Source organism: Phalangium opilio, unplaced genomic scaffold (assembly GCF_054372755.1).
Source record: "Phalangium opilio isolate 3A_F unplaced genomic scaffold, DU_Popi_V2 ptg000094l_1, whole genome shotgun sequence".
Classification (NCBI taxonomy): Eukaryota; Metazoa; Arthropoda; class Arachnida; order Opiliones; family Phalangiidae; genus Phalangium; species Phalangium opilio.
In genome coordinates this window covers 3,620,828-3,641,710 of record NW_028324199.1, presented here as the reverse complement: position 1 = coordinate 3,641,710, position 20,883 = coordinate 3,620,828, and the positions used below count along the sequence as shown (strand labels likewise).

Below are 20,883 nucleotides of genomic sequence, written 5' to 3'. Positions count from 1 at the left end.
AACTCATAGGCCTACCCTGTAGTTAGTTGCATTTAAATAGTCACTAAATTACCTCTGCAAAAACTCGGGTCCGTCCGGGATTCGAACCCGGGACCACTCACACCCGAAGCGAGTATCATACCCCTAGACCAACGGACCATGTATGAAATAAAACATGCTCAACTCATAGGCCTACCCTGTAGTTAGTTGCATTTAAATAGTCACTAAATTACCTCTGCAAAAACTCGGGTCCGTCCGGGAATTGAACCCGGGACCACTCACACCCAAAGCGAGTATCATACCCCTAGACCAACGGACCATGTATGAAATAAAACATGCTCAACTCATAGGCCTACCCTGTAGTTAGTTGCATTTAAATAGTCACTAAACTACCTCTGCAAAAACTCGGGTCCGTCCGGGATTTGAACCCGGGACCACTCACACCCGAAGCGAGTATCATACCCCTAGACCAACGGACGAAGTATGACACTGAAACATGCTCAGCTCGTATTCCTACAATTTAACTAGTTACATTTAAATAGTCACCAAATTACTTCTGCAAAACTCGGGTCCGTCCGGGATTTGAACCCGGGACCACTCACACCCGAGGCGAGTATCATACCCCTAGACCAACGGACCATGTATGACACTGAAACATGCTCAACTCGTAGTCCTACAATTTAACTCGTTGCATTTGAATAGTCACCAAATTACTTCTGCAAAAACTCGGGTCCGTCCGGGATTTGAACCCGGGACCACTCGCACCCAAAGCGAGTATCATACCCCTAGACCAACGGACCATGTATGAAATAAAACATGCTCAACTCATAGGCCTACCCTGTAGTTAGTTGCATTTAAATAGTCACTAAATTACCTCTGCAAAAACTCGGGTCCGTCCGGGATTTGAACCCGGGACCACTCACACCCGAGGCGAGTATCATACCCCTAGACCAACGGACCATGTATGACACTGAAACATGCTCAACTCGTAGGCCAACAATATAACTAGTTGCATTTAAATAGTCACTAAATTACCTCTGCAAAAACTCGGGTCCGTCCGGGATTTGAACCCGGGACCACTCACACCCGAAGCGAGTATCATACCCCTAGACCAACGGACGAAGTATGACACTGAAACATGCTCAACTCGTAGGCCTACAATATAACTCGTAGCATTTGAATAGTCACCAAATTACTTCTGCAAAACTCGGGTCCGTCCGGGATTTGAACCCGGGACCACTCGCACCCTAAGCGAGTATCATACCCCTAGACCAACGGACGAAGTATGACACTGAAACATACTCAACTCGTAGTCCTAGTATTTAACTAGTTACATTTAAATAGTCACCAAATTACTTCTGCAAAACTCGGGTCCGTCCGGGATTTGAACCCGGGACCACTCACACCCGAAGCGAGTAACATACCCCAAAACCAACGGATCATGTATGACAGCGAGACATTCTCAACTCGTAGTCCTACAATTTAACTAGTCGCATTTAAATAGTCACCAAATTACTTCTGCAAACCTCGGGTCCGTCCAGGATTTGAACCCGGGACCACTCACACCCGAAGCGAGTATCATACCCCTAGACCAACGGACCATGTATGACACTGAAACATGCTCAACTCGTAGTCCTACAATTTAACTCGTTGCATTTGAATAGTCACCAAATTACTTCTGCAAAAACTCGGGTCCGTCCGGGATTTGAACCCGGGACCACTCGCACCCAAAGCGAGTATCATACCCCTAGACCAACGGACCATGTATGAAATAAAACATGCTCAACTCATAGGCCTACCCTGTAGTTAGTTGCATTTAAATAGTCACTAAATTACCTCTGCAAAAACTCGGGTCCGTCCGGGATTTGAACCCGGGACCACTCGCACCCTAAGCGAGTATCATACCCCTAGACCAACGGACGAAGTATGACACTGAAACATGCTCAACTCATAGGCCTACCCTGTAGTTAGTTGCATTTAAATAGTCACTAAATTACCTCTGCAAAAACTCGGGTCCGTCCGGATTTGAACCCGGGACCACTCACACCCGAAGCGAGTATCATACCCCTAGACCAACGGACGAAGTATGACACTGAAACATGCTCAGCTCGTAGTCCTACAATTTAACTAGTTACATTTAAATAGTCACCAAATTACTTCTGCAAAACTCGGGTCCGTCCGGGATTTGAACCCGGGACCACTCACACCCGAAGCGAGTAACATACCCCAAAACCAACGGATCATGTATGACAGCGAGACATTCTCAACTCGTAGTCCTACAATTTAACTCGTAGCATTTGAATAGTCACCAAATTACTTCTGCAAAAACTCGGGTCCGTCCGGGATTTGAACCCGGGACCACTCACACCCGAAGCGAGTATCATACCCCTAGACCAACGGACCATGTATGACACTGAAACATGCTCAACTCGTAGTCCTACAATTTAACTCGTTGCATTTGAATAGTCACCAAATTACTTCTGAAAAAACTCGGGTCCGTCCGGGATTTGAACCCGGGACCACTCACACCCGAAGCGAGTAACATACCCCAAAACCAACGGATCATGTATGACAGCGAGACATTCTCAACTCGTAGTCCTACAATTTAACTCGTAGCATTTGAATAGTCACCAAATTACTTCTGCAAAAACTCGGGTCCGTCCGGGATTTGAACCCGGGACCACTCTCACCCAAAGCGAGTATCATACCCCTAGACCAACGGACCATGTATGAAATAAAACATGCTCAACTCATAGGCCTACCCTGTAGTTAGTTGCATTTAAATAGTCACTAAATTACCTCTGCAAAAACCCGGGTCCGTCCGGGATTTGAACCCGGGACCACTCACACCCGAAGCGAGTATCATACCCCTAGACCAACGGACGAAGTATGACACTGAAACATGCTCAGCTCGTATTCCTACAATTTAACTAGTTACATTTAAATAGTCACCAAATTACTTCTGCAAAACTCGGGTCCGTCCGGGATTTGAACCCGGGACCACTCGCACCCTAAGCGAGTATCATACCCCTAGACCAACGGACGAAGTATGACACTGAAACATGCTCAACTCATAGGCCTACCCTGTAGTTAGTTGTATTTAAATAGTCACTAAATTACCTCTGCAAAAACTCGGGTCCGTCCGGATTTGAACCCGGGACCACTCACACCCGAAGCGAGTATCATACCCCTAGACCAACGGACGAAGTATGACACTGAAACATGCTCAGCTCGTAGTCCTACAATTTAACTAGTTACATTTAAATAGTCACCAAATTATTTCTGCAAAACTCGGGTCCGTCCGGGATTTGAACCCGGGACCACTCACACCCGAAGCGAGCATCATACCCCTAGACCAACGGACGAAGTATGACACTGAAACATGCTGAACTCGTAGGCCTACAATATAACTCGTAGCATTTGAATAGTCACCAAATTACTTCTGCAAAAACTCGGGTCCGTCCTTGATTTGAACCCGGGACCACTCGCACACAAAGCGATTATCATACCCTAGACCAACGGACCATGTATGACAGCGAGACATTCTCAACTCGTAGTCCTACAATTTAACTCGTTGCATTTGAATAGTCACCAAATTACTTCTGCAAAAACTCGGGTCCGTCCGGGATTTGAACCCGGGACCACTCGCACCCAAAGCGAGTATCATACCCCTAGACCAACGGACCGTGTATGAAATAAAACATGCTCAACTCATAGGCCTACCCTGTAGTTAGTTGCATTTAAATAGTCACTAAATTACCTCTGCAAAAACTCGGGTCCGTCCGGGATTTGAACCCGGGACCACTCACACCCGAGGCGAGTATCATACCCCTAGACCAACGGACCATGTACGACACTGAAACATGCTCAACTCGTAGGCCTACAATATAACTAGTTGCATTTAAATAGTCACTAAATTACCTCTGCAAAAACTCGGGTCCGTCCGGGAATTGAACCCGGGACCACTCACACCCAAAGCGAGTATCATACCCCTAGACCAAAGGACCATGTATGAAATAAAACATGCTCAACTCATAGGCCTACCCTGTAGTTAGTTGCATTTAAATAGTCACTAAATTACCTCTGTAAAAACTCGGGTCCGTCCGGGATTTGAACCCGGGACCACTCACACCCGAAGCGAGTATCATACCCCTAGACCAACGGACGAAGTATGACACTGAAACAAGCTCAGCTCGTATTCCTACAATTTAACTAGTTACATTTAAATAGTCACCAAATTACTTCTGCAAAACTCGGGTCCGTCCGGGATTTGAACCCGGGACCACTCACACCCGAAGCGAGTAACATACCCCAAAACCAACGGATCATGAATGACAGCGAGACATTCTCAACTCGTAGTCCTACAATTTAACTAGTTGCATTTAAATAATCACCAAATTACTTCTGCAAACCTCGGGTCCGTCCAGGATTTGAACCCGGGACCACTCACACCCGACGCGAGTATCATACCCCTAGACCAACGGACCATGTATGACACTGAAACATGCTCAACTCGTAGGCCTACAATATAACTAGTTGCATTTAAATAGTCACTAAATTACCTCTGCAAAAACTCGGGTCCGTCCGGGAATTGAACCCGGGACCACTCACACCCAAAGCGAGTATCATACCCCTATACCAACGGACCATGTATGAAATAAAACATGCTCAACTCATAGGCCTACCCTGTAGTTAGTTGCATTTAAATAGTCACTAAATTACCTCTGCAAAAACTCGGGTCCGTCCGGGATTTGAACCCGGGACCACTCACACCCGAAGCGAGTATCATGCCCCTAGACCAACGGACGAAGTATAACACTGAAACAAGCTCAGCTCGTATTCCTACAATTTAACTAGTTACATTTAAATAGTCACCAAATTACTTCTGCAAAACTCGGGTCCGTCCGGGATTTGAACCCGGGACCACTCACACCCGAGGCGAGTATCATACCCCTAGACCAACGGACCATGTATGACACTGAAACATGCTCAACTCGTAGTCCTACAATTTAACTCGTTGCATTTGAATAGTCACCAAATTACTTCTGCAAAAACTCGGGTCCGTCCGGGATTTGAACCCGGGACCACTCGCACCCAAAGCGAGTATAATACCCCTAGACCAACGGACCATGTATGAAATAAAACATGCTCAACTCATAGGCCTACCCTGTAGTTAGTTGCATTTAAACAGTCACTAAATTACCTCTGAAAAACTCGGGTCGGTCCGGGATTTGAACCCGGGACCACTCGCACCCTAAGCGAGTATCATACCCCTAGACCAACGGACGAAGTATGACACTGAAACATGCTCATCTCGTAGTCCTACAATTTAACTCGTAGCATTTGAATAGTCACCAAATTACTTCTGCAAAAACTCGGGTCCGTCCGGGATTTGAACCCGGGACCACTCGCACCCAAAGCGAGTATCATACCCCTAGACCAACGGACCATGTATGAAATAGAACATGCTCAACTCATAGGCCTACCCTGTAGTTAGTTGCATTTAAATAGTCACTAAATTACCTCTGCAAAAACTCGGGTCCGTCCGGGATTTGAACCCGGGACCACTCACACCCGAGGCGAGTATCATACCCCTAGACCAACGGACCATGTATGACACTGAAACATGCTCAACTCGTAGGCCTACAATATAACTAGTTGCATTTAAATAGTCACTAAATTACCTCTGCAAAAACTCGGGTCCGTCCGGGAATTGAACCCGGGACCACTCACACCCAAAGCGAGTATCATACCCCTAGACCAACGGACCATGTATGAAATAAAACATGCTCAACTCATAGGCCTACCCTGTAGTTAGTTGCATTTAAATAGTCACTAAATTACCTCTGCAAAAACCCGGGTCCGTCCGGGATTTGAACCCGGGACCACTCACACCCGAAGCGAGTATCATACCCCTAGACCAACGGACGAAGTATGACACTGAAACATGCTCAGCTCGTATTCCTACAATTTAACTAGTTACATTTAAATAGTCACCAAATTACTTCTGCAAAACTCGGGTCCGTCCGGGATTTGAACCCGGGACCACTCGCACCCTAAGCGAGTATCATACCCCTAGACCAACGGACGAAGTATGACACTGAAACATGCTCAACTCATAGGCCTACCCTGTAGTTAGTTGTATTTAAATAGTCACTAAATTACCTCTGCAAAAACTCGGGTCCGTCCGGATTTGAACCCGGGACCACTCACACCCGAAGCGAGTATCATACCCCTAGACCAACGGACGAAGTATGACACTGAAACATGCTCAGCTCGTAGTCCTACAATTTAACTAGTTACATTTAAATAGTCACCAAATTATTTCTGCAAAACTCGGGTCCGTCCGGGATTTGAACCCGGGACCACTCACACCCGAAGCGAGTATCATACCCCTAGACCAACGGACGAAGTATGACACTGAAACATGCTGAACTCGTAGGCCTACAATATAACTCGTAGCATTTGAATAGTCACCAAATTACTTCTGCAAAAACTCGGGTCCGTCCTTGATTTGAACCCGGGACCACTTGCACACAAAGCGAGTATCATACCCCTAGACCAACGGACCATGTATGACAGCGAGACATTCTCAACTCGTAGTCCTACAATTTAACTCGTTGCATTTGAATAGTCACCAAATTACTTCTGCAAAAACTCGGGTCCGTCCGGGATTTGAACCCGGGACCACTCGCACCCAAAGCGAGTATCATACCCCTAGACCAACGGACCGTGTATGAAATAAAACATGCTCAACTCATAGGCCTACCCTGTAGTTAGTTGCATTTAAATAGTCACTAAATTACCTCTGCAAAAACTCGGGTCCGTCCGGGATTTGAACCCGGGACCACTCACACCCGAGGCGAGTATCATACCCCTAGACCAACGGACCATGTACGACACTGAAACATGCTCAACTCGTAGGCCTACAATATAACTAGTTGCATTTAAATAGTCACTAAATTACCTCTGCAAAAACTCGGGTCCGTCCGGGAATTGAACCCGGGACCACTCACACCCAAAGCGAGTATCATACCCCTAGACCAAAGGACCATGTATGAAATAAAACATGCTCAACTCATAGGCCTACCCTGTAGTTAGTTGCATTTAAATAGTCACTAAATTACCTCTGTAAAAACTCGGGTCCGTCCGGGATTTGAACCCGGGACCACTCACACCCGAAGCGAGTATCATACCCCTAGACCAACGGACGAAGTATGACACTGAAACAAGCTCAGCTCGTATTCCTACAATTTAACTAGTTACATTTAAATAGTCACCAAATTACTTCTGCAAAACTCGGGTCCGTCCGGGATTTGAACCCGGGACCACTCACACCCGAAGCGAGTAACATACCCCAAAACCAACGGATCATGAATGACAGCGAGACATTCTCAACTCGTAGTCCTACAATTTAACTAGTTGCATTTAAATAGTCACCAAATTACTTCTGCAAACCTCGGGTCCGTCCAGGATTTGAACCCGGGACCACTCACACCCGACGCGAGTATCATACCCCTAGACCAACGGACCATGTATGACACTGAAACATGCTCAACTCGTAGGCCTACAATATAACTAGTTGCATTTAAATAGTCACTAAATTACCTCTGCAAAAACTCGGGTCCGTCCGGGAATTGAACCCGGGACCACTCACACCCAAAGCGAGTATCATACACCTATACCAACGGACCATGTATGAAATAAAACATGCTCAACTCATAGGCCTACCCTGTAGTTAGTTGCATTTAAATAGTCACTAAATTACCTCTGCAAAAACTCGGGTCCGTCCGGGATTTGAACCCGGGACCACTCACACCCGAAGCGAGTATCATACCCCTAGACCAACGGACGAAGTATAACACTGAAACAAGCTCAGCTCGTATTCCTACAATTTAACTAGTTACATTTAAATAGTCACCAAATTACTTCTGCAAAACTCGGGTCCGTCCGGGATTTGAACCCGGGACCACTCACACCCGAGGCGAGTATCATACCCCTAGACCAACGGACCATGTATGACACTGAAACATGCTCAACTCGTAGTCCTACAATTTAACTCGTTGCATTTGAATAGTCACCAAATTACTTCTGCAAAAACTCGGGTCCGTCCGGGATTTGAACCCGGGACCACTCGCACCCAAAGCGAGTATCATACCCCTAGACCAACGGACCATGTATGAAATAAAACATGCTCAACTCATAGGCCTACCCTGTAGTTAGTTGCATTTAAACAGTCACTAAATTACCTCTGAAAAACTCGGGTCGGTCCGGGATTTGAACCCGGGACCACTCGCACCCTAAGCGAGTATCATACCCCTAGACCAACGGACGAAGTATGACACTGAAACATGCTCATCTCGTAGTCCTACAATTTAACTCGTAGCATTTGAATAGTCACCAAATTACTTCTGCAAAAACTCGGGTCCGTCCGGGATGTGAACCCGGGACCACTCGCACCCAAAGCGAGTATCATACCCCTAGACCAACGGACCATGTATGAAATAGAACATGCTCAACTCATAGGCCTACCCTGTAGTTAGTTGCATTTAAATAGTCACTAAATTACCTCTGCAAAAACTCGGGTCCGTCCGGGATTTGAACCCGGGACCACTCACACCCGAGGCGAGTATCATACCCCTAGACCAACGGACCATGTATGACACTGAAACATGCTCAACTCGTAGGCCTACAATATAACTAGTTGCATTTAAATAGTCACTAAATTACCTCTGCAAAAACTCGGGTCCGTCCGGGAATTGAACCCGGGACCACTCACACCTAAAGCGAGTATCATACCCCTAGACCAACGGACCATGTATGAAATAAAACATGCTCAACTCATAGGCCTACCCTGTAGTTAGTTGCATTTAAATAGTCACTAAATTACCTCTGCAAAAACTCGGGTCGGTCCGGGATTTGAACCCGGGACCACTCGCACCCTAAGTGAGTATCATACCCCTAGACCAACGGACGAAGTATGACACTGAAACATGCTCATCTCGTAGTCCTACAATTTAACTCGTAGCATTTGAATAGTCACCAAATTACTTCTGCAAAAACTCGGGTCCGTCCGGGATTTGAACCCGGGACCACTCGCACCCAAAGCGAGTATCATACCCCTAGACCAACGGACTATGTATGAAATAGAACATGCTCAACTCATAGGCCTACCCTGTAGTTAGTTGCATTTAAATAGTCACTAAATTACCTCTGCAAAAACTCGGGTCCGTCCGGGATTTGAACCCGGGACCACTCACACCCAAAGCGAGTATCATACCCCTAGACCAACGGACCATGTATGAAATAAAACATGCTCAACTCGTAGGCCTACAATATAACTAGTTGCATTTAAATAGTCACTAAATTACCTCTGCAAAAACTCGGGTCCGTCCGGGAATTGAACCCGGGACCACTCACACCTAAAGCGAGTATCATACCCCTAGACCAACGGACCATGTATGAAATAAAACATGCTCAACTCATAGGCCTACCCTGTAGTTAGTTGCATTTAAATAGTCACTAAATTACCTCTGCAAAAACTCGGGTCGGTCCGGGATTTGAACCCGGGACCACTCGCACCCTAAGTGAGTATCATACCCCTAGACCAACGGACGAAGTATGACACTGAAACATGCTCATCTCGTAGTCCTACAATTTAACTCGTAGCATTTGAATAGTCACCAAATTACTTCTGCAAAAACTCGGGTCCGTCCGGGATTTGAACCCGGGACCACTCGCACCCAAAGCGAGTATCATACCCCTAGACCAACGGACTATGTATGAAATAGAACATGCTCAACTCATAGGCCTACCCTGTAGTTAGTTGCATTTAAATAGTCACTAAATTACCTCTGCAAAAACTCGGGTCCGTCCGGGATTTGAACCCGGGACCACTCACACCCAAAGCGAGTATCATACCCCTAGACCAACGGACCATGTATGAAATAAAACATGCTCAACTCATAGGCCTACCCTGTAGTTAGTTGCATTTAAATAGTCACTAAATTACCTCTGCAAAAACTCGGGTCCGTCCGGTATTTGAACCCGGGACCACTCACACCCGAAGCGAGTATCATACCCCTAGACCAACGGACAAAGTATGACACTGAAACATGCTCAGCTCGTAGTCCTACAATTTAACTAGTTACATTTAAATAGTCACCAAATTACTTCTGCAAAACTCGGGTCCGTCCGGGATTTGAACCCGGGACCACTCGCACCCTAAGCGAGTATCATACCCCTAGACCAACGGACGAAGTATGACACTGAAACATGCTCATCTCGTAGTCCTACAATTTAACTCGTAGCATTTGAATAGTCACCAAATTACTTCTGCAAAAACTCGGGTCCGTCCGGGATTTGAACCCGGGACCACTCACACCCAAAGCGAGTATCATACCCCTAGACCAACGGACCATGTATGAAATAAAACATGCTCAACTCGTAGGCCTACAATATAACTAGTTGCATTTAAATAGTCACTAAATTACCTCTGCAAAAACTCGGGTCCGTCCGGGAATTGAACCCGGGACCACTCACACCTAAAGCGAGTATCATACCCCTAGACCAACGGACCATGTATGAAATAAAACATGCTCAACTCATAGGCCTACCCTGTAGTTAGTTGCATTTAAATAGTCACTAAATTACCTCTGCAAAAACTCGGGTCGGTCCGGGATTTGAACCCGGGACCACTCGCACCCTAAGTGAGTATCATACCCCTAGACCAACGGACGAAGTATGACACTGAAACATGCTCATCTCGTAGTCCTACAATTTAACTCGTAGCATTTGAATAGTCACCAAATTACTTCTGCAAAAACTCGGGTCCGTCCGGGATTTGAACCCGGGACCACTCGCACCCAAAGCGAGTATCATACCCCTAGACCAACGGACTATGTATGAAATAGAACATGCTCAACTCATAGGCCTACCCTGTAGTTAGTTGCATTTAAATAGTCACTAAATTACCTCTGCAAAAACTCGGGTCCGTCCGGGATTTGAACCCGGGACCACTCACACCCAAAGCGAGTATCATACCCCTAGACCAACGGACCATGTATGAAATAAAACATGCTCAACTCATAGGCCTACCCTGTAGTTAGTTGCATTTAAATAGTCACTAAATTACCTCTGCAAAAACTCGGGTCCGTCCGGTATTTGAACCCGGGACCACTCACACCCGAAGCGAGTATCATACCCCTAGACCAACGGACAAAGTATGACACTGAAACATGCTCAGCTCGTAGTCCTACAATTTAACTAGTTACATTTAAATAGTCACCAAATTACTTCTGCAAAACTCGGGTCCGTCCGGGATTTGAACCCGGGACCACTCGCACCCTAAGCGAGTATCATACCCCTAGACCAACGGACGAAGTATGACACTGAAACATGCTCATCTCGTAGTCCTACAATTTAACTCGTAGCATTTGAATAGTCACCAAATTACTTCTGCAAAAACTCGGATCCGTCCGGGATTTGAACCCGGGACCACTCGCACCCAAAGCGAGTATCATACCCCTAGACCAACGGACCATGTATGAAATAGAACATGCTCAACTCATAGGCCTACCCTGTAGTTAGTTGCATTTAAATAGTCACTAAATTACCTCTGCAAAAACTCGGGTCCGTCCGGGATTTGAACCCGGGACCACTCACACCCGAGGCGAGTATCATACCCCTAGACCAACGGACCATGTATGACACTGAAACATGCTCAACTCGTAGGCCTACAATATAACTAGTTGCATTTAAATAGTCACTAAATTACCTCTGCAAAAACTCGGGTCCGTCCGGGAATTGAACCCGGGACCACTCACACCTAAAGCGAGTATCATACCCCTAGACCAACGGACCATGTATGAAATAAAACATGCTCAACTCATAGGCCTACCCTGTAGTTAGTTGCATTTAAATAGTCACTAAATTACCTCTGCAAAAACTCGGGTCGGTCCGGGATTTGAACCCGGGACCACTCGCACCCTAAGTGAGTATCATACCCCTAGACCAACGGACGAAGTATGACACTGAAACATGCTCATCTCGTAGTCCTACAATTTAACTCGTAGCATTTGAATAGTCACCAAATTACTTCTGCAAAAACTCGGGTCCGTCCGGGATTTGAACCCGGGACCACTCGCACCCAAAGCGAGTATCATACCCCTAGACCAACGGACTATGTATGAAATAGAACATGCTCAACTCATAGGCCTACCCTGTAGTTAGTTGCATTTAAATAGTCACTAAATTACCTCTGCAAAAACTCGGGTCCGTCCGGGATTTGAACCCGGGACCACTCACACCCAAAGCGAGTATCATACCCCTAGACCAACGGACCATGTATGAAATAAAACATGCTCAACTCATAGGCCTACCCTGTAGTTAGTTGCATTTAAATAGTCACTAAATTACCTCTGCAAAAACTCGGGTCCGTCCGGTATTTGAACCCGGGACCACTCACACCCGAAGCGAGTATCATACCCCTAGACCAACGGACAAAGTATGACACTGAAACATGCTCAGCTCGTAGTCCTACAATTTAACTAGTTACATTTAAATAGTCACCAAATTACTTCTGCAAAACTCGGGTCCGTCCGGGATTTGAACCCGGGACCACTCGCACCCTAAGCGAGTATCATACCCCTAGACCAACGGACGAAGTATGACACTGAAACATGCTCATCTCGTAGTCCTACAATTTAACTCGTAGCATTTGAATAGTCACCAAATTACTTCTGCAAAAACTCGGATCCGTCCGGGATTTGAACCCGGGACCACTCGCACCCAAAGCGACTATCATACCCCTAGACCAACGGACCATGTATGAAATAGAACATGCTCAACTCATAGGCCTACCCTGTAGTTAGTTGCATTTAAATAGTCACTAAATTACCTCTGCAAAAACTCGGGTCCGTCCGGGATTTGAACCCGGGACCACTCACACCCAAAGCGAGTATCATACCCCTAGACCAACGGACCATGTATGAAATAAAACATGCTCAACTCATAGGCCTACCCTGTAGTTAGTTGCATTTAAATAGTCACTAAATTACCTCTGCAAAAACACGGGTCCGTCCGGGATTTGAACCCGGGACCACTCACACCCGAAGCGAGTATCATACCCCTAGACCAACGGACGAAGTATGACACTGAAACATGCTCAGCTCGTAGTCCTACAATTTAACTAGTTACATTTAAATAGTCACCAAATTACTTCTGCAAAAACACGGGTCCGTCCGGGATTTGACCCCGGGACCACTCGCACCCAAAGCGAGAATCATACCCCTAGACCAACGGACCATCTATGAAATAAAACAAGCTTAACTCATAGGCCTACCGTCTAGTTAGTTGCATTTAAATAGTCACTAAATTACTTCTGCAAAAACTCGGGTCCGTCCGGGATTTTAACCGGGGACCCCTCGCACCCTAAGCGAGTATCATACCCCTAGACCAACGAACGAAGTATGACACTGAAACATGCTCAACTCGTAGTCCTACAATTTAACTCGTTGCATTTAAATAGTCACCAAATTACTTCTGCAAAAACACGGGTCCGTCCGGGATTTGACCTCGGGACCACTCGCACCCAAAGCGAGAATCATACCCCTAGACCAACGGACCATCTTTGAAATAAAACATGCTTAACTCATAGGCCTACCCTCTAGTTAGTTGCATTTAAATAGTCACTAAATTACTTCTGCAAAAAGTCGGATCCGCCCGGGATTTGAACCCGGGATCACTCGCACTCTAAGCGAGTATCATACCCCTAGACCAACGGACCATGTATGACACTGAAACATGCTCAACTCGTAGTCCTACAATTTAACTCGTTGCATTTGAATAGTCACCAAATTACTTCTGAAAAAACTCGGGTCCGTCCGGGATTTGAACCCGGGACCACTCACACCCGAAGCGAGTAACATACCCCAAAACCAACGGATCATGTATGACAGCGAGACATTCTCAACTCGTAGTCCTACAATTTAACTCGTAGCATTTGAATAGTCACCAAATTACTTCTGCAAAAACTCGGGTCCGTCCGGGATTTGAACCCGGGACCACTCGCACCCAAAGCGAGTATCATACCCCTAGACCAACGGACCATGTATGAAATAAAACATGCTCAACTCATAGGCCTACCCTGTAGTTAGTTGCATTTAAATAGTCACTAAATTACCTCTGCAAAAACTCGGGTCCGTCCGGGATTTGAACCCGGGACCACTCACACCCGAAGCGAGTATCATACCCCTAGACCAACGGACGAAGTATGACACTGAAACATGCTCAGCTCGTATTCCTACAATTTAACTAGTTACATTTAAATAGTCACCAAATTACTTCTGCAAAACTCGGGTCCGTCCGGGATTTGAACCCGGGACCACTCGCACCCTAAGCGAGTATCATACCCCTAGACCAACGGACGAAGTATGACACTGAAACATGCTCAACTCATAGGCCTACCCTGTAGTTAGTTGTATTTAAATAGTCACTAAATTACCTCTGCAAAAACTTGGGTCCGTCCGGATTTGAACCCGGGACCACTCACACCCGAAGCGAGTATCATACCCCTAGACCAACGGACGAAGTATGACACTGAAACATGCTCAGCTCGTAGTCCTACAATTTAACTAGTTACATTTAAATAGTCACCAAATTATTTCTGCAAAACTCGGGTCCGTCCGGGATTTGAACCCGGGACCACTCACACCCGAAGCGAGTATCATACCCCTAGACCAACGGACGAAGTATGACACTGAAACATGCTGAACTCGTAGGCCTACAATATAACTCGTAGCATTTGAATAGTCACCAAATTACTTCTGCAAAAACTCGGGTCCGTCCTTGATTTGAACCCGGGACCACTCGCACACAAAGCGAGTATCATACCCCTAGACCAACGGACCATGTATGACAGCGAGACATTCTCAACTCGTAGTCCTACAATTTAACTCGTTGCATTTGAATAGTCACCAAATTACTTCTGCAAAAACTCGGGTCCGTCCGGGATTTGAACCCGGGACCACTCGCACCCAAAGCGAGTATCATACCCCTAGACCAACGGACCGTGTATGAAATAAAACATGCTCAACTCATAGGCCTACCCTGTAGTTAGTTGCATTTAAATAGTCACTAAATTACCTCTGCAAAAACTCGGGTCCGTCCGGGATTTGAACCCGGGACCACTCACACCCGAGGCGAGTATCATACCCCTAGACCAACGGACCATGTACGACACTGAAACATGCTCAACTCGTAGGCCTACAATATAACTAGTTGCATTTAAATAGTCACTAAATTACCTCTGCAAAAACTCGGGTCCGTCCGGGAATTGAACCCGGGACCACTCACACCCAAAGCGAGTATCATACCCCTAGACCAAAGGACCATGTATGAAATAAAACATGCTCAACTCATAGGCCTACCCTGTAGTTAGTTGCATTTAAATAGTCACTAAATTACCTCTGTAAAAACTCGGGTCCGTCCGGGATTTGAACCCGGGACCACTCACACCCGAAGCGAGTATCATACCCCTAGACCAACGGACGAAATATGACACTGAAACAAGCTCAGCTCGTATTCCTACAATTTAACTAGTTACATTTAAATAGTCACCAAATTACTTCTGCAAAACTCGGGTCCGTCCGGGATTTGAACCCGGGACCACTCACACCCGAAGCGAGTAACATACCCCAAAACCAACGGATCATGAATGACAGCGAGACATTCTCAACTCGTAGTCCTACAATTTAACTAGTTGCATTTAAATAGTCACCAAATTACTTCTGCAAACCTCGGGTCCGTCCAGGATTTGAATCCCGGGACCACTCACACCCGACGCGAGTATCATACCCCTAGACCAACGGACCATGTATGACACTGAAACATGCTCAACTCGTAGGCCTACAATATAACTAGTTGCATTTAAATAGTCACTAAATTACCTCTGCAAAAACTCGGGTCCGTCCGGGAATTGAACCCGGGACCACTCACACCCAAAGCGAGTATCATACCCCTAGACCAACGGACCATGTATGAAATAAAACATGCTCAACTCATAGGCCTACCCTGTAGTTAGTTGCATTTAAATAGTCACTAAATTACCTCTGCAAAAACTCGGGTCCGTCCGGGATTTGAACCCGGGACCACTCACACCCGAAGCGAGTATCATACCCCTAGACCAACGGACGAAGTATAACACTGAAACAAGCTCAGCTCGTATTCCTACAATTTAACTAGTTACATTTAAATAGTCACCAAATTACTTCTGCAAAACTCGGGTCCGTCCGGGATTTGAACCCGGGACCACTCACACCCGAGGCGAGTATCATACCCCTAGACCAACGGACCATGTATGACACTGAAACATGCTCAACTCGTAGTCCTACAATTTAACTCGTTGCATTTGAATAGTCACCAAATTACTTCTGCAAAAACTCGGGGCCGTCCGGGATTTGAACCCGGGACCACTCGCACCCAAAGCGAGTATCATACCCCTAGACCAACGGACCATGTATGAAATAAAACATGCTCAACTCATAGGCCTACCCTGTAGTTAGTTGCATTTAAACAGTCACTAAATTACCTCTGCAAAAACTCGGGTCCGTCCGGGATTTGAACCCGGGACCACTCACACCCGAGGCGAGTATCATACCCCTAGACCAACGGACCATGTATGACACTGAAACATGCTCAACTCGTAGGCCTACAATATAACTAGTTGCATTTAAATAGTCACTAAATTACCTCTGCAAAAACTCGGGTCCGTCCGGGAATTGAACCCGGGACCACTCACACCCAAAGCGAGTATCATACCCCTAGACCAACGGACCATGTATGAAATAAAACATGCTCAACTCATAGGCCTACCCTGTAGTTAGTTGCATTTAAATAGTCACTAAATTACCTCTGCAAAAACTCGGGTCCGTCCGGTATTTGAACCCAGGACCACTCACACCCGAAGCGAGTATCATACCCCTAGACCAACGGACAAAGTATGACACTGAAACATGCTCAGCTCGTAGTCCTACAATTTAACTAGTTACATTTAAATAGTCACCAAATTACTTCTGCAAAACTCGGGTCCGTCCGGGATTTGAACCCGGGACCACTCGCACCCTAAGCGAGTATCATACCCCTAGACCAACGGACGAAGTATGACACTGAAACATGCTCATCTCGTAGTCCTACAATTTAACTCGTAGCATTTGAATAGTCACCAAATTACTTCTGCAAAAACTCGGATCCGTCCGGGATTTGAACCCGGGACCACTCGCACCCAAAGCGACTATCATACCCCTAGACCAACGGACCATGTATGAAATAGAACATGCTCAACTCATAGGCCTACCCTGTAGTTAGTTGCATTTAAATAGTCACTAAATTACCTCTGCAAAAACTCGGGTCCGTCCGGGATTTGAACCCGGGACCACTCACACCCAAAGCGAGTATCATACCCCTAGACCAACGGACCATGTATGAAATAAAACATGCTCAACTCATAGGCCTACCCTGTAGTTAGTTGCATTTAAATAGTCACTAAATTACCTCTGCAAAAACACGGGTCCGTCCGGGATTTGAACCCGGGACCACTCACACCCGAAGCGAGTATCATACCCCTAGACCAACGGACGAAGTATGACACTGAAACATGCTCAGCTCGTAGTCCTACAATTTAACTAGTTACATTTAAATAGTCACCAAATTACTTCTGCAAAAACACGGGTCCGTCCGGGATTTGACCCCGGGACCACTCGCACCCAAAGCGAGAATCATACCCCTAGACCAACGGACCATCTATGAAATAAAACAAGCTTAACTCATAGGCCTACCGTCTAGTTAGTTGCATTTAAATAGTCACTAAATTACTTCTGCAAAAACTCGGGTCCGTCCGGGATTTTAACCGGGGACCCCTCGCACCCTAAGCGAGTATCATACCCCTAGACCAACGAACGAAGTATGACACTGAAACATGCTCAACTCGTAGTCCTACAATTTAACTCGTTGCATTTAAATAGTCACCAAATTACTTCTGCAAAAACACGGGTCCGTCCGGGATTTGACCTCGGGACCACTCGCACCCAAAGCGAGAATCATACCCCTAGACCAACGGACCATCTATGAAATAAAACATGCTTAACTCATAGGCCTACCCTCTAGTTAGTTGCATTTAAATAGTCACTAAATTACTTCTGCAAAAAGTCGGATCCGCCCGGGATTTGAACCCGGGATCACTCGCACCCTAAGCGAGTATCATACCCCTAGACCAACGGACGAAGTATGACACTGAAACATGCTCATCTCGTAGTCCTACAATTTAACTCGTAGCATTTGAATAGTCACCAAATTACTTCTGCAAAAACTCGGATCCGTCCGGGATTTGAACCCGGGACCACTCGCACCCAAAGCGACTATCATACCCCTAGACCAACGGACCATGTATGAAATAGAACATGCTCAACTCATAGGCCTACCCTGTAGTTAGTTGCATTTAAATTGTCACTAAATTACCTCTGCAAAAACTCGGGTCCGTCCGGGATTTGAACCCGGGACCACTCACACCCGAGGCGAGTATCATACCCCTAGACCAACGGACCATGTATGACACTGAAACATGCTCAACTCGTAGGCCTACAATATAACTAGTTGCATTTAAATAGTCACTAAATTACCTCTGCAAAAACTCGGGTCCGTCCGGGAATTGAACCCGGGACCACTCACACCCAAAGCGAGTATCATACCCCTAGACCAACGGACCATGTATGAAATAAAACATGCTCAACTCATAGGCCTACCCTGTAGTTAGTTGCATTTAAATAGTCACTAAATTACCTCTGCAAAAACTCGGGTCGGTCCGGGATTTGAACCCGGGACCACTCGCACCCTAAGTGAGTATCATACCCCTAGACCAACGGACGAAGTATGACACTGAAACATGCTCATCTCGTAGTCCTACAATTTAACTCGTAGCATTTGAATAGTCACCAAATTACTTCTGCAAAAACTCGGGTCCGTCCGGGATTTGAACCCGGGACCACTCGCACCCAAAGCGAGTATCATACCCCTAGACCAACGGACCATGTATGAAATAGAACATGCTCAACTCATAGGCCTACCCTGTAGTTAGTTGCATTTAAATAGTCACTAAATTACCTCTGCAAAAACTCGGGTCCGTCCGGGATTTGAACCCGGGACCACTCACACCCAAAGCGAGTATCATACCCCTAGACCAACGGACCATGTATGAAATAAAACATGCTCAACTCATAGGCCTACCCTGTAGTTAGTTGCATTTAAATAGTCACTAAATTACCTCTGCAAAAACTCAGGTCCGTCCGGTATTTGAACCCGGGACCACTCACACCCGAAGCGAGTATCATACCCCTAGACCAACGGACAAAGTATGACACTGAAACATGCTCAGCTCGTAGTCCTACAATTTAACTAGTTACATTTAAATAGTCACCAAATTACTTCTGCAAAACTCGGGTCCGTCCGGGACTTGAACCCGGGACCACTCGCACCCTAAGCGAGTATCATACCCCTAGACCAACGGACCATGTATGAAATAGAACATGCTCAACTCATAGGCCTACCCTGTAGTTAGTTGCATTTAAATAGTCACTAAATTACCTCTGCAAAAACTCGGGTCCGTCCGGGATTTGAACCCGGGACCACTCACACCCAAAGCGAGTATCATACCCCTAGACCAACGGACCATGTATGAAATAAAACATGCTCAACTCATAGGCCTACCCTGTAGTTAGTTGCATTTAAATAGTCACTAAATTACCTCTGCAAAAACACGGGTCCGTCCGGGATTTGAACCCGGGACCACTCACACCCGAAGCGAGTATCATACCCCTAGACCAACGGACGAAGTATGACACTGAAACATGCTCAGCTCGTAGTCCTACAATTTAACTAGTTACATTTAAATAGTCACCAAATTACTTCTGCAAAAACACGGGTCCGTCCGGGATTTGAACCCGGGACCACTCGCACCCAAAGCGACTATCATACCCCTAGACCAACGGACCATGTATGAAATAGAACATGCTCAACTCATAGGCCTACCCTGTAGTTAGTTGCATTTAAATAGTCACTAAATTACCTCTGCAAAAACTCGGGTCCGTCCGGGATTTGAACCCGGGACCACTCACACCCGAGGCGAGTATCATACCCCTAGACCAACGGACCATGTATGACACTGAAACATGCTCAACTCGTAGGCCTACAATATAACTAGTTGCATTTAAATAGTCACTAAATTACCTCTGCAAAAACTCGGGTCCGTCCGGGATTTGAACCCGGGACCACTCACCCCCGAGGCGAGTATCATACCCCTAGACCAACGGACCATGTATGACACTGAAACATGCTCAACTCGTAGGCCTACAATATAACTAGTTGCATTTAAATAGTCACTAAATTACCTCTGCAAAAACTCGGGTCGGTCCGGGATTTGAACCCGGGACCACTCGCACCCTAAGTGAGTATCATACCCCTAGACCAACGGACGAAGTATGACACTGAAACATGCTCATCTCGTAGTCCTACAATTTAACTCGTAGCATTTGAATAGTCACCAAATTACTTCTGCAAAAACTCGGGTCCGTCCGGGATTTGAACCCGGGACCACTCGCACCCAAAGCGAGTATCATACCCCTAGACCAACGGACCATGTATGAAATAGAACATGCTCAACTCATAGGCCTACCCTGTAGTTAGTTGCATTTAAATAGTCACTAAATTACCTCTGCAAAAACTCAGGTCCGTCCGGTATTTGAACCCGGGACCACTCACACCCGAAGCGAGTATCATACCCCTAGACCAACGGACAAAGTATGACACAGAAACATGCTCAGCTCGTAGTCCTACAATTTAACTAGTTACATTTAA

The 20,883-nt window shown here is 46.2% G+C and overlaps 78 non-coding genes across 78 annotated transcripts; all 78 read right to left on the bottom strand.

Annotated features, from left to right (window-relative positions):
- Positions 1-66: 66 nt before the first annotated feature.
- On the bottom strand, positions 67-138 carry TRNAP-CGG (transfer RNA proline (anticodon CGG)). Its single transcript has one exon. It is a non-coding gene; the product is annotated as a tRNA-Pro (tRNA).
- Positions 139-226: 88 nt separating this feature from the next.
- On the bottom strand, positions 227-298 carry TRNAP-UGG (transfer RNA proline (anticodon UGG)). The gene has a single exon. It is a non-coding gene; the product is annotated as a tRNA-Pro (tRNA).
- An 86-nt stretch (positions 299-384) lies between these two features.
- Positions 385-458, bottom strand: TRNAP-CGG (transfer RNA proline (anticodon CGG)). Its single transcript has one exon. It is a non-coding gene; the product is annotated as a tRNA-Pro (tRNA).
- Positions 459-546: 88 nt separating this feature from the next.
- TRNAP-CGG (transfer RNA proline (anticodon CGG)) lies at positions 547-618 on the bottom strand. The gene has a single exon. It is a non-coding gene; the product is annotated as a tRNA-Pro (tRNA).
- Positions 619-707: 89 nt separating this feature from the next.
- Positions 708-779, bottom strand: TRNAP-UGG (transfer RNA proline (anticodon UGG)). Its single transcript has one exon. It is a non-coding gene; the product is annotated as a tRNA-Pro (tRNA).
- An 88-nt stretch (positions 780-867) lies between these two features.
- On the bottom strand, positions 868-939 carry TRNAP-CGG (transfer RNA proline (anticodon CGG)). Its single transcript has one exon. It is a non-coding gene; the product is annotated as a tRNA-Pro (tRNA).
- An 87-nt stretch (positions 940-1,026) lies between these two features.
- TRNAP-CGG (transfer RNA proline (anticodon CGG)) lies at positions 1,027-1,100 on the bottom strand. Its single transcript has one exon. It is a non-coding gene; the product is annotated as a tRNA-Pro (tRNA).
- An 86-nt stretch (positions 1,101-1,186) lies between these two features.
- TRNAP-AGG (transfer RNA proline (anticodon AGG)) lies at positions 1,187-1,260 on the bottom strand. Its single transcript has one exon. It is a non-coding gene; the product is annotated as a tRNA-Pro (tRNA).
- Positions 1,261-1,508: 248 nt separating this feature from the next.
- Positions 1,509-1,580, bottom strand: TRNAP-CGG (transfer RNA proline (anticodon CGG)). The gene has a single exon. It is a non-coding gene; the product is annotated as a tRNA-Pro (tRNA).
- Positions 1,581-1,669: 89 nt separating this feature from the next.
- On the bottom strand, positions 1,670-1,741 carry TRNAP-UGG (transfer RNA proline (anticodon UGG)). Its single transcript has one exon. It is a non-coding gene; the product is annotated as a tRNA-Pro (tRNA).
- An 86-nt stretch (positions 1,742-1,827) lies between these two features.
- On the bottom strand, positions 1,828-1,901 carry TRNAP-AGG (transfer RNA proline (anticodon AGG)). Its single transcript has one exon. It is a non-coding gene; the product is annotated as a tRNA-Pro (tRNA).
- Positions 1,902-2,310: 409 nt separating this feature from the next.
- Positions 2,311-2,382, bottom strand: TRNAP-CGG (transfer RNA proline (anticodon CGG)). The gene has a single exon. It is a non-coding gene; the product is annotated as a tRNA-Pro (tRNA).
- Positions 2,383-2,790: 408 nt separating this feature from the next.
- Positions 2,791-2,864, bottom strand: TRNAP-CGG (transfer RNA proline (anticodon CGG)). The gene has a single exon. It is a non-coding gene; the product is annotated as a tRNA-Pro (tRNA).
- Positions 2,865-2,950: 86 nt separating this feature from the next.
- On the bottom strand, positions 2,951-3,024 carry TRNAP-AGG (transfer RNA proline (anticodon AGG)). Its single transcript has one exon. It is a non-coding gene; the product is annotated as a tRNA-Pro (tRNA).
- Positions 3,025-3,270: 246 nt separating this feature from the next.
- Positions 3,271-3,344, bottom strand: TRNAP-CGG (transfer RNA proline (anticodon CGG)). The gene has a single exon. It is a non-coding gene; the product is annotated as a tRNA-Pro (tRNA).
- Positions 3,345-3,593: 249 nt separating this feature from the next.
- Positions 3,594-3,665, bottom strand: TRNAP-UGG (transfer RNA proline (anticodon UGG)). Its single transcript has one exon. It is a non-coding gene; the product is annotated as a tRNA-Pro (tRNA).
- An 88-nt stretch (positions 3,666-3,753) lies between these two features.
- TRNAP-CGG (transfer RNA proline (anticodon CGG)) lies at positions 3,754-3,825 on the bottom strand. Its single transcript has one exon. It is a non-coding gene; the product is annotated as a tRNA-Pro (tRNA).
- A 247-nt stretch (positions 3,826-4,072) lies between these two features.
- On the bottom strand, positions 4,073-4,146 carry TRNAP-CGG (transfer RNA proline (anticodon CGG)). Its single transcript has one exon. It is a non-coding gene; the product is annotated as a tRNA-Pro (tRNA).
- Positions 4,147-4,875: 729 nt separating this feature from the next.
- On the bottom strand, positions 4,876-4,947 carry TRNAP-CGG (transfer RNA proline (anticodon CGG)). Its single transcript has one exon. It is a non-coding gene; the product is annotated as a tRNA-Pro (tRNA).
- A 409-nt stretch (positions 4,948-5,356) lies between these two features.
- Positions 5,357-5,428, bottom strand: TRNAP-UGG (transfer RNA proline (anticodon UGG)). Its single transcript has one exon. It is a non-coding gene; the product is annotated as a tRNA-Pro (tRNA).
- An 88-nt stretch (positions 5,429-5,516) lies between these two features.
- Positions 5,517-5,588, bottom strand: TRNAP-CGG (transfer RNA proline (anticodon CGG)). Its single transcript has one exon. It is a non-coding gene; the product is annotated as a tRNA-Pro (tRNA).
- Positions 5,589-5,677: 89 nt separating this feature from the next.
- Positions 5,678-5,749, bottom strand: TRNAP-UGG (transfer RNA proline (anticodon UGG)). Its single transcript has one exon. It is a non-coding gene; the product is annotated as a tRNA-Pro (tRNA).
- An 86-nt stretch (positions 5,750-5,835) lies between these two features.
- On the bottom strand, positions 5,836-5,909 carry TRNAP-CGG (transfer RNA proline (anticodon CGG)). Its single transcript has one exon. It is a non-coding gene; the product is annotated as a tRNA-Pro (tRNA).
- An 86-nt stretch (positions 5,910-5,995) lies between these two features.
- On the bottom strand, positions 5,996-6,069 carry TRNAP-AGG (transfer RNA proline (anticodon AGG)). Its single transcript has one exon. It is a non-coding gene; the product is annotated as a tRNA-Pro (tRNA).
- A 246-nt stretch (positions 6,070-6,315) lies between these two features.
- Positions 6,316-6,389, bottom strand: TRNAP-CGG (transfer RNA proline (anticodon CGG)). Its single transcript has one exon. It is a non-coding gene; the product is annotated as a tRNA-Pro (tRNA).
- A 250-nt stretch (positions 6,390-6,639) lies between these two features.
- On the bottom strand, positions 6,640-6,711 carry TRNAP-UGG (transfer RNA proline (anticodon UGG)). The gene has a single exon. It is a non-coding gene; the product is annotated as a tRNA-Pro (tRNA).
- An 88-nt stretch (positions 6,712-6,799) lies between these two features.
- TRNAP-CGG (transfer RNA proline (anticodon CGG)) lies at positions 6,800-6,871 on the bottom strand. The gene has a single exon. It is a non-coding gene; the product is annotated as a tRNA-Pro (tRNA).
- A 247-nt stretch (positions 6,872-7,118) lies between these two features.
- On the bottom strand, positions 7,119-7,192 carry TRNAP-CGG (transfer RNA proline (anticodon CGG)). Its single transcript has one exon. It is a non-coding gene; the product is annotated as a tRNA-Pro (tRNA).
- Positions 7,193-7,759: 567 nt separating this feature from the next.
- On the bottom strand, positions 7,760-7,833 carry TRNAP-CGG (transfer RNA proline (anticodon CGG)). The gene has a single exon. It is a non-coding gene; the product is annotated as a tRNA-Pro (tRNA).
- Positions 7,834-7,921: 88 nt separating this feature from the next.
- On the bottom strand, positions 7,922-7,993 carry TRNAP-CGG (transfer RNA proline (anticodon CGG)). The gene has a single exon. It is a non-coding gene; the product is annotated as a tRNA-Pro (tRNA).
- An 89-nt stretch (positions 7,994-8,082) lies between these two features.
- On the bottom strand, positions 8,083-8,154 carry TRNAP-UGG (transfer RNA proline (anticodon UGG)). The gene has a single exon. It is a non-coding gene; the product is annotated as a tRNA-Pro (tRNA).
- A 408-nt stretch (positions 8,155-8,562) lies between these two features.
- TRNAP-CGG (transfer RNA proline (anticodon CGG)) lies at positions 8,563-8,634 on the bottom strand. Its single transcript has one exon. It is a non-coding gene; the product is annotated as a tRNA-Pro (tRNA).
- An 89-nt stretch (positions 8,635-8,723) lies between these two features.
- Positions 8,724-8,795, bottom strand: TRNAL-UAG (transfer RNA leucine (anticodon UAG)). The gene has a single exon. It is a non-coding gene; the product is annotated as a tRNA-Leu (tRNA).
- Positions 8,796-9,044: 249 nt separating this feature from the next.
- On the bottom strand, positions 9,045-9,116 carry TRNAP-UGG (transfer RNA proline (anticodon UGG)). Its single transcript has one exon. It is a non-coding gene; the product is annotated as a tRNA-Pro (tRNA).
- Positions 9,117-9,204: 88 nt separating this feature from the next.
- On the bottom strand, positions 9,205-9,276 carry TRNAP-UGG (transfer RNA proline (anticodon UGG)). The gene has a single exon. It is a non-coding gene; the product is annotated as a tRNA-Pro (tRNA).
- Positions 9,277-9,364: 88 nt separating this feature from the next.
- TRNAL-UAG (transfer RNA leucine (anticodon UAG)) lies at positions 9,365-9,436 on the bottom strand. Its single transcript has one exon. It is a non-coding gene; the product is annotated as a tRNA-Leu (tRNA).
- A 249-nt stretch (positions 9,437-9,685) lies between these two features.
- TRNAP-UGG (transfer RNA proline (anticodon UGG)) lies at positions 9,686-9,757 on the bottom strand. Its single transcript has one exon. It is a non-coding gene; the product is annotated as a tRNA-Pro (tRNA).
- An 88-nt stretch (positions 9,758-9,845) lies between these two features.
- On the bottom strand, positions 9,846-9,917 carry TRNAP-UGG (transfer RNA proline (anticodon UGG)). The gene has a single exon. It is a non-coding gene; the product is annotated as a tRNA-Pro (tRNA).
- Positions 9,918-10,163: 246 nt separating this feature from the next.
- On the bottom strand, positions 10,164-10,237 carry TRNAP-AGG (transfer RNA proline (anticodon AGG)). Its single transcript has one exon. It is a non-coding gene; the product is annotated as a tRNA-Pro (tRNA).
- Positions 10,238-10,326: 89 nt separating this feature from the next.
- Positions 10,327-10,398, bottom strand: TRNAP-UGG (transfer RNA proline (anticodon UGG)). The gene has a single exon. It is a non-coding gene; the product is annotated as a tRNA-Pro (tRNA).
- Positions 10,399-10,486: 88 nt separating this feature from the next.
- On the bottom strand, positions 10,487-10,558 carry TRNAL-UAG (transfer RNA leucine (anticodon UAG)). Its single transcript has one exon. It is a non-coding gene; the product is annotated as a tRNA-Leu (tRNA).
- A 249-nt stretch (positions 10,559-10,807) lies between these two features.
- On the bottom strand, positions 10,808-10,879 carry TRNAP-UGG (transfer RNA proline (anticodon UGG)). The gene has a single exon. It is a non-coding gene; the product is annotated as a tRNA-Pro (tRNA).
- An 88-nt stretch (positions 10,880-10,967) lies between these two features.
- Positions 10,968-11,039, bottom strand: TRNAP-UGG (transfer RNA proline (anticodon UGG)). Its single transcript has one exon. It is a non-coding gene; the product is annotated as a tRNA-Pro (tRNA).
- Positions 11,040-11,285: 246 nt separating this feature from the next.
- Positions 11,286-11,359, bottom strand: TRNAP-AGG (transfer RNA proline (anticodon AGG)). The gene has a single exon. It is a non-coding gene; the product is annotated as a tRNA-Pro (tRNA).
- Positions 11,360-11,448: 89 nt separating this feature from the next.
- Positions 11,449-11,520, bottom strand: TRNAP-UGG (transfer RNA proline (anticodon UGG)). Its single transcript has one exon. It is a non-coding gene; the product is annotated as a tRNA-Pro (tRNA).
- Positions 11,521-11,608: 88 nt separating this feature from the next.
- Positions 11,609-11,680, bottom strand: TRNAP-CGG (transfer RNA proline (anticodon CGG)). Its single transcript has one exon. It is a non-coding gene; the product is annotated as a tRNA-Pro (tRNA).
- Positions 11,681-11,769: 89 nt separating this feature from the next.
- Positions 11,770-11,841, bottom strand: TRNAL-UAG (transfer RNA leucine (anticodon UAG)). The gene has a single exon. It is a non-coding gene; the product is annotated as a tRNA-Leu (tRNA).
- Positions 11,842-12,090: 249 nt separating this feature from the next.
- On the bottom strand, positions 12,091-12,162 carry TRNAP-UGG (transfer RNA proline (anticodon UGG)). Its single transcript has one exon. It is a non-coding gene; the product is annotated as a tRNA-Pro (tRNA).
- An 88-nt stretch (positions 12,163-12,250) lies between these two features.
- On the bottom strand, positions 12,251-12,322 carry TRNAP-UGG (transfer RNA proline (anticodon UGG)). Its single transcript has one exon. It is a non-coding gene; the product is annotated as a tRNA-Pro (tRNA).
- Positions 12,323-12,568: 246 nt separating this feature from the next.
- Positions 12,569-12,642, bottom strand: TRNAP-AGG (transfer RNA proline (anticodon AGG)). Its single transcript has one exon. It is a non-coding gene; the product is annotated as a tRNA-Pro (tRNA).
- A 249-nt stretch (positions 12,643-12,891) lies between these two features.
- Positions 12,892-12,963, bottom strand: TRNAP-UGG (transfer RNA proline (anticodon UGG)). The gene has a single exon. It is a non-coding gene; the product is annotated as a tRNA-Pro (tRNA).
- An 86-nt stretch (positions 12,964-13,049) lies between these two features.
- On the bottom strand, positions 13,050-13,123 carry TRNAP-CGG (transfer RNA proline (anticodon CGG)). The gene has a single exon. It is a non-coding gene; the product is annotated as a tRNA-Pro (tRNA).
- Positions 13,124-13,693: 570 nt separating this feature from the next.
- Positions 13,694-13,765, bottom strand: TRNAS-AGA (transfer RNA serine (anticodon AGA)). The gene has a single exon. It is a non-coding gene; the product is annotated as a tRNA-Ser (tRNA).
- A 250-nt stretch (positions 13,766-14,015) lies between these two features.
- Positions 14,016-14,087, bottom strand: TRNAP-UGG (transfer RNA proline (anticodon UGG)). The gene has a single exon. It is a non-coding gene; the product is annotated as a tRNA-Pro (tRNA).
- An 86-nt stretch (positions 14,088-14,173) lies between these two features.
- On the bottom strand, positions 14,174-14,247 carry TRNAP-CGG (transfer RNA proline (anticodon CGG)). The gene has a single exon. It is a non-coding gene; the product is annotated as a tRNA-Pro (tRNA).
- An 86-nt stretch (positions 14,248-14,333) lies between these two features.
- Positions 14,334-14,407, bottom strand: TRNAP-AGG (transfer RNA proline (anticodon AGG)). Its single transcript has one exon. It is a non-coding gene; the product is annotated as a tRNA-Pro (tRNA).
- A 246-nt stretch (positions 14,408-14,653) lies between these two features.
- On the bottom strand, positions 14,654-14,727 carry TRNAP-CGG (transfer RNA proline (anticodon CGG)). The gene has a single exon. It is a non-coding gene; the product is annotated as a tRNA-Pro (tRNA).
- Positions 14,728-14,977: 250 nt separating this feature from the next.
- On the bottom strand, positions 14,978-15,049 carry TRNAP-UGG (transfer RNA proline (anticodon UGG)). Its single transcript has one exon. It is a non-coding gene; the product is annotated as a tRNA-Pro (tRNA).
- Positions 15,050-15,137: 88 nt separating this feature from the next.
- On the bottom strand, positions 15,138-15,209 carry TRNAP-CGG (transfer RNA proline (anticodon CGG)). The gene has a single exon. It is a non-coding gene; the product is annotated as a tRNA-Pro (tRNA).
- A 247-nt stretch (positions 15,210-15,456) lies between these two features.
- Positions 15,457-15,530, bottom strand: TRNAP-CGG (transfer RNA proline (anticodon CGG)). Its single transcript has one exon. It is a non-coding gene; the product is annotated as a tRNA-Pro (tRNA).
- Positions 15,531-15,940: 410 nt separating this feature from the next.
- On the bottom strand, positions 15,941-16,012 carry TRNAP-UGG (transfer RNA proline (anticodon UGG)). Its single transcript has one exon. It is a non-coding gene; the product is annotated as a tRNA-Pro (tRNA).
- Positions 16,013-16,098: 86 nt separating this feature from the next.
- On the bottom strand, positions 16,099-16,172 carry TRNAP-CGG (transfer RNA proline (anticodon CGG)). Its single transcript has one exon. It is a non-coding gene; the product is annotated as a tRNA-Pro (tRNA).
- Positions 16,173-16,260: 88 nt separating this feature from the next.
- TRNAP-CGG (transfer RNA proline (anticodon CGG)) lies at positions 16,261-16,332 on the bottom strand. The gene has a single exon. It is a non-coding gene; the product is annotated as a tRNA-Pro (tRNA).
- Positions 16,333-16,581: 249 nt separating this feature from the next.
- Positions 16,582-16,653, bottom strand: TRNAP-CGG (transfer RNA proline (anticodon CGG)). The gene has a single exon. It is a non-coding gene; the product is annotated as a tRNA-Pro (tRNA).
- An 89-nt stretch (positions 16,654-16,742) lies between these two features.
- On the bottom strand, positions 16,743-16,814 carry TRNAP-UGG (transfer RNA proline (anticodon UGG)). The gene has a single exon. It is a non-coding gene; the product is annotated as a tRNA-Pro (tRNA).
- A 246-nt stretch (positions 16,815-17,060) lies between these two features.
- TRNAP-AGG (transfer RNA proline (anticodon AGG)) lies at positions 17,061-17,134 on the bottom strand. Its single transcript has one exon. It is a non-coding gene; the product is annotated as a tRNA-Pro (tRNA).
- Positions 17,135-17,383: 249 nt separating this feature from the next.
- Positions 17,384-17,455, bottom strand: TRNAP-UGG (transfer RNA proline (anticodon UGG)). The gene has a single exon. It is a non-coding gene; the product is annotated as a tRNA-Pro (tRNA).
- An 86-nt stretch (positions 17,456-17,541) lies between these two features.
- TRNAP-CGG (transfer RNA proline (anticodon CGG)) lies at positions 17,542-17,615 on the bottom strand. Its single transcript has one exon. It is a non-coding gene; the product is annotated as a tRNA-Pro (tRNA).
- Positions 17,616-18,506: 891 nt separating this feature from the next.
- TRNAP-CGG (transfer RNA proline (anticodon CGG)) lies at positions 18,507-18,578 on the bottom strand. Its single transcript has one exon. It is a non-coding gene; the product is annotated as a tRNA-Pro (tRNA).
- An 89-nt stretch (positions 18,579-18,667) lies between these two features.
- TRNAP-UGG (transfer RNA proline (anticodon UGG)) lies at positions 18,668-18,739 on the bottom strand. Its single transcript has one exon. It is a non-coding gene; the product is annotated as a tRNA-Pro (tRNA).
- Positions 18,740-18,988: 249 nt separating this feature from the next.
- TRNAP-UGG (transfer RNA proline (anticodon UGG)) lies at positions 18,989-19,060 on the bottom strand. Its single transcript has one exon. It is a non-coding gene; the product is annotated as a tRNA-Pro (tRNA).
- An 88-nt stretch (positions 19,061-19,148) lies between these two features.
- TRNAP-UGG (transfer RNA proline (anticodon UGG)) lies at positions 19,149-19,220 on the bottom strand. Its single transcript has one exon. It is a non-coding gene; the product is annotated as a tRNA-Pro (tRNA).
- Positions 19,221-19,468: 248 nt separating this feature from the next.
- TRNAP-AGG (transfer RNA proline (anticodon AGG)) lies at positions 19,469-19,540 on the bottom strand. The gene has a single exon. It is a non-coding gene; the product is annotated as a tRNA-Pro (tRNA).
- Positions 19,541-19,628: 88 nt separating this feature from the next.
- Positions 19,629-19,700, bottom strand: TRNAP-UGG (transfer RNA proline (anticodon UGG)). The gene has a single exon. It is a non-coding gene; the product is annotated as a tRNA-Pro (tRNA).
- An 86-nt stretch (positions 19,701-19,786) lies between these two features.
- Positions 19,787-19,860, bottom strand: TRNAP-CGG (transfer RNA proline (anticodon CGG)). The gene has a single exon. It is a non-coding gene; the product is annotated as a tRNA-Pro (tRNA).
- A 249-nt stretch (positions 19,861-20,109) lies between these two features.
- On the bottom strand, positions 20,110-20,181 carry TRNAP-CGG (transfer RNA proline (anticodon CGG)). The gene has a single exon. It is a non-coding gene; the product is annotated as a tRNA-Pro (tRNA).
- Positions 20,182-20,270: 89 nt separating this feature from the next.
- Positions 20,271-20,342, bottom strand: TRNAP-CGG (transfer RNA proline (anticodon CGG)). Its single transcript has one exon. It is a non-coding gene; the product is annotated as a tRNA-Pro (tRNA).
- Positions 20,343-20,592: 250 nt separating this feature from the next.
- Positions 20,593-20,664, bottom strand: TRNAP-UGG (transfer RNA proline (anticodon UGG)). The gene has a single exon. It is a non-coding gene; the product is annotated as a tRNA-Pro (tRNA).
- Positions 20,665-20,883: the final 219 nt, after the last annotated feature.